Source organism: Humulus lupulus, chromosome X, assembly GCF_963169125.1.
Source record: "Humulus lupulus chromosome X, drHumLupu1.1, whole genome shotgun sequence".
Lineage (NCBI taxonomy): Eukaryota > Viridiplantae > Streptophyta > Magnoliopsida > Rosales > Cannabaceae > Humulus > Humulus lupulus.
This window is the reverse complement of record NC_084802.1, coordinates 99,661,257-99,666,850: the sequence shown is the minus strand read 5'-3', so window position 1 is coordinate 99,666,850 and position 5,594 is coordinate 99,661,257. Positions and strand designations below refer to the sequence as shown.

General features: G+C 41.2%; 1 non-coding gene across 1 annotated transcript; it reads right to left on the bottom strand.

The window, feature by feature from the left end:
* Positions 1-779: 779 nt before the first annotated feature.
* LOC133807869 (small nucleolar RNA R71) lies at positions 780-886 on the bottom strand. Its single transcript, XR_009879756.1, has one exon. It is a non-coding gene; the product is annotated as a small nucleolar RNA R71 (small nucleolar RNA).
* Positions 887-5,594: the final 4,708 nt, after the last annotated feature.

Below are 5,594 nucleotides of genomic sequence, written 5' to 3'. Positions count from 1 at the left end.
TTTCGAGCATCTACCTTTGCACTATTACATTGTTGAACTTATTACTATAAGAAAACCAAGTTTGTTCTATCAAAATAAGCAATTTCACTCTACTTAAAGGTTGTTTGGTCGAAAAAGTTAACTTGTGATCCACCATACTTACTCAGTAACCTCAGGGAGTTCTAGTAAGGTGTTGGAGATCACCCCAAAACCTCCAAATCTACCTGGGAAAAAGTTTAACAAAAAAAAAAGGGCAAAGAAAATAAAAAAATAATAAATATAATTCTGAATTCCGAGAGTGGATGAATCATCACAAAACTTCTAGTGACACTTCTTCCAATTCATCCACCACTCCCTCCGGAACTCCTTCCACCAATCTTGCTTCTCCACAAACTTTCGCTAATAATAATCCATTCGCAATGGCTCGCAATGATGAAATCCAACCAAGAACTCTCAATGACTACCTCCATCCTACTCGCACTTCCACGCCTTCATGCATTATCTTCCCTTCTAATATGCCCGCATTAGATTTTAAACCTGGCATGATTCAACTCTTGCCCACGTTTCATGGAATGGAAAATGAAAGCCCATACGCACATATCAGAGAATTTGAGGAGGTAGTAGCCACGTTCTATAACCGAGCCAAAAATGCCAATGTTGTGCGACTAAAGTTCTTCCCTTTCTCCTTAAAGGACAAAGCCAAAAGCTGGTTATACTCTTTGAGACCTAGGTCGATTGGAACATGGGAGGAGATGACCAAATCCTTCTTTCTAAAACACTTCCCTAGCCATGAGACCAACAGTCTAAAACGACAGATTTGTACATTCTCCCAAAAGGACAATGAAACGTTCTATCAAGTCTGGGAAAGATTCAAAGATCGGTTAAATCAATGCCCGCACCATGGCTATGAGAACTGGCGTTTGGTCAGTTACTTCTATGAAGGCCTCACGAGTTGTGAGTTCCAATTTGTAGAAATGCTATGCAATGGTGAATTCCTCGAAAAGTGTCAGACAATGCTCTTGAATATCTCGAAGAAACAGCGAAAAAGTCTCACACCTGGACTGGTCCAAGTGCTACTGACAGCACCAACCGACACAAACCATCTGAGATCTATCAACTTCGAGAAGAGGATAGTGTTAAGGCCCAACTCGAAGCTTTGAAAAATCCGTTTGAGGTCTTAATGACGAAAAATGGCAAAAATTCGCACATGATCGCTCAAGCGGAACCGCAAGAACCTTGCTTTGTTTGTGGAGGGACGGAGCACTTAGCTAAGGACTGCTTAGCTTTGAATGAAATGGGGGGGGGGGGTTTATGAGGAGTAATGCAATGCCTTAGGGGCATATAACAAGCCATTCTCCCATACGTACAACCCTGGTTGGAGAAACCACCCAAATTTCACTTGGAGAGATTCCAACCAAGCTCAATCGTCTAGAGGCCAATGGAGAAATGAGCAACAAGTTCAACCATCAAAGGCGTATTCTGCACCTCAATACAATGCTCTTCCACAACGAAATTCTCTCGAGAATACTCCTCATGCATTCATGGAGGAACAATCCAAATTGAATCACCAAATGATGGGAGAAATCAAGGAAATGAAATGTCAATTCTCAAAATTGACTGAATCCTTGGCCATTCCGGAAAAAAGGCAAACTTCCGTCCCAACCGAAATTCAATGTGCAAGGTTAGCACATGGCCCAATCTTCAAATTCTAATGATCAAAATGTCAAGGAAGTGAATGCCATCACGACGAGAAGCGGTTAAACTCTGCAAGACCCACCCATAAAATCCAACACTCCCAGTACTCCAAAAGTCATTTCCGAAAATCCACCACTCAATGCCACTCCAAAAGTACCATTTCCCCAGGCTTTGAAACCTGTTGGGAAACTTCCTGATAACTGAGCTGAACTCCTTGAGCACTTGACACAAGTGAAGATTAATCTTCCTTTGCTTCACATCATTAAACAAGTGCCCGCTTATGCCAAAATCATCAAGGATCTTTGCACTGCAAAAAGGAAGCACCATGTCAAGAAGACTGCCTTCTTGACCGAGCAAGTGAGTGCGGTGATTGAACCAAAGGCACTGCCAAAATACAAAGATCCCGGTTGTCCCACCATTTCTTGCCAAATTGGGACCAATGAAGTTAGCCAAGCCTTACTTGATCTTGGCGCGAGTGTCAATCTCATGCCCTACTCTGTATACTCGCAACTCGGTCTTGGAGAAATGAAGCCAACATCTGTTGTACTACAGCTTGCTGATCGTTCCACCAAAAAGCCTAGGGGTATTGTTGAGGATGTATTGGTTCAAATTGAAAAATTCTATTACCCTGTGGATTTTGTTATTCTTGATACCCAATCTGTGGTGAACATGGAATCTAAAATTCCTATTATCCTTGGAAGACCTTTCCTTGCTACTGCAAATGCTTTGATGCAAATTCTATTAGTGCTCAAAAATGCAAATTCATTAGTTTTAAAGTGTAAAATAAATTAAGTTTTAATTAATATTTTCATGAATTTATTGTAATATTTGTTTTAATTGAAAATATTAATTTTTGATTTAATTTATGTTTAATTTTCAGGAAATAATTTGTATTTGGACAATAATAAAAAGAGAGAAGAAAGAAATAGTTAAAATTGACAAAAAGAGAAGAGAAAATGGTATTCTTGAGATTAAAGCCCAACTAAAGGAGAAGCCCAAACCCAATTTCCTCCCCAACCACTGAAGTCAAGCCGAGCCTGCAAGCCGCCTGACGCTACCAGCCTGCCATCCACTCGCCTCGCGCCACCTGTCCGCATCCTCTCCTCCAAAGAAATCTCCCAGCCCACCTGTCATCTGCCCTTCAATCTCTCAGCATTTGAAGCCCAACGTGCCCAATCCGAAGCTTCAACTCTCTAGTAGGCCCAATTCAGGTCTTCTCCTTCTCCTCCTCTCCCATCAGCGCCAACCCCCTCCAACAAAAGTCCAACAGGCCCAGCAGCTTGCCTCCTTCAGCCATCCACGTGTCGCCTCCCCATTGACTGGGAGTGGGTCAAAACCCTCTTGTACCATCAGCCACCTTCAACCCATATTTTGTGGGTATTGGGCCGTGCAAAATTGCCATTTTGAGCTTTAAAGCTCATCTTTTTTGGTGTCTTTGAAAAAGAGCATATTGACCATGCCCCAAAATAACCAGGTTAATATTTATAATAAGATTTGTTTTTTTTTTTCAAAATCATATTTTATTATTAATATTTCAGATTTATTTTGTAAACCCCAATTGTTGTTTAATTTCTTTTTAGTCCTTTTTTTTCTTCTCTATAAATAGGGACTCTTTCTTCACACTATGTATGTAATTTGAGAGTAAAGAAACTATAGAAAAATTTCTACTCACTTTCTTCTTAGATTTTTGTTAGAATCATGAGCATAATGACCTAATCTTCCTAGGAAGGTTAGGGATGATTCCATATGCTAGTGATGTTATTTTGCTACTTTGATTTACTATGTTCTTAATGTAAAAATTTTGAGTTATTTATGCTCTTTCATCTCCATCTTTATTTTGTTATCTTTATTTACTTATGCTAATAGTATATAGGATTAATCATGCTCTTTCTATGTACTTCTAATTAGTAAAAGTAATATTGATACCTAATTTTATGTCTAATCTTCTATTGCATTATTGTCTTTGGGTATTTTGTTATTTTTAGATTTTTCATAAGATTAACATTGTACTTTTAAAGTAAAGAGCTTTATAACTCAAATGAACTTTTGTTAGAAAAGAATATGGACTTTAATGTTAGATTTTCCAAGTAAATGTTGGGATGTGAACTATTTACTTGTGTATTTTTTTAAATCAAGTAACCAAGTAACTAAACAAGCATATGGATGATTCTTGAAACCTTTAATTTTCTCAAACTCTTGATTAAATCTTACCTTTATTTCACTTATCTCATTTTATCATTTTATCAAAAAGACAATACCAAAATCTTAAACCCCTTTTCATTCCCATCTTTTTATTTATTTATTGTTACTAATTTTTGTGTTATTTTCTACTAATCTTTTGAGTTTAGGTTACCCCCTTGTGGATCGACCGCCCGATCTTACTACAACTACCGCTTAGTGGTAGTCACGTTTTGGGCATTAAACAGTCCCCACTCCAGAAATGGAGATACGAGCAGCAACCCTAGCCAGCATGACAAACATTGAAAAGAGTGTCAAAGAGCTGGTCACGGAGAATAACCTAAGGCTGGTTGGCCTTCTTGCACCTCACCAGGATGTGTGGGAATCGACAGCAGGAAGTGCTACTGGGGGAGAAGTTCCCGAGCAGCACAAGATGTGTCACAACCCCCTAGGAGGAGGGCTGCGAGAGTGACCATAAAGGAACCCTCCTGCACTCCGTGAGCATCTGCTACCCCTGCTCAACAGGGAAAGGGCAAGAAAAAGCTTTCTGAACACCCCGAGCCTATACTTGAGTCCTCGGATTAGAATGGTACTGACTTCTCACTCTTAGACAGATTGCCCATTCCCTGTCATTTATTTGATGGGGACAACAACTTTAAATACGCGACTAGTTTAGATTCAGACTTCTTTAAGGAAGAGAGTGAGTGTAGCAGTAGTACAATAGATAATGTAACGACCAGTAGTTGTAGCTCGGGTATTTGACTTATAATTTCTTTTCTCTCCATTTCCTTGTCTTTTATTGCATTACAACTTGCCCTGACTGGTCATATGCTTCTATTCTGCAGACATGCCTGCTAAAAAGGCGTTCAACTTGTACACCAATCCCACTACCACAACTCCTGCGAACAGGAAAAAGTTGAACCGGCGACATCCCGGAGAAGGTTGCAGTGATCCTTCTGCAAAAAGGGCTCCGACGGAGGACCCTCCTGCACCAGCTCCCTCAAAAGAGACAGCTCCTCCTGTCGATCAGAATCCTCCAGCTCCCACCTACCAGAATCCTCCAACTCCAGCCGACCCAAGTCCTCCTACTCGGCCTGATAAAACTTTGGTTGAGGCCATGCTGAACTCTGCCTGCATTTCGACCAGCGACAGGCTGAAGAAACTGTCCAGACACCGACGCAGTTTGGAATCCTTCAACAGCGCTCCCACCATGCCGGTCGATCGACTCTTTAGTCATGCGCTGAATGAACTACTCACTGTACTCGCTGCGTTCACTGTGGATTGATTTCTTATCTCTCTGATTGATACTAACAGCTTTTTTTTCTTCTTTTCTCTGATCGCAGACGATTCTGACCGTGAGTGCCAGTTGGCGCCGCTCGGAGGAGATGGTTGCCAAGCATGCTGAAGAGATCAAGGCGGTTGAGGGAAGGCTCGTTGAGCAGCACAAGGTGGTCGAGGCCAAGCATGCTGAGGAGTTGCGAGTATCTGAGATTAAGATCACCATGCTCGAGGAGGAACTGCAGAAAAAGGAGGAGTCAGTTGCCAAAATCACTGCCTCCAAGGAGAGGTATAAGGATGCCTCGCTGACAAACTATCGAGAAGCCAACAAACTTTAAATGGAGTTGGAGATCAGTCGTAAAGAAACTGTCGACCTCGAGGAGACCAACGCTCGCAACCAAGAGAAGTATGAGGGAGCGACGTTCCAGTGCTTCTATATGTTTTGGAAAAGCAACCCCAATGCG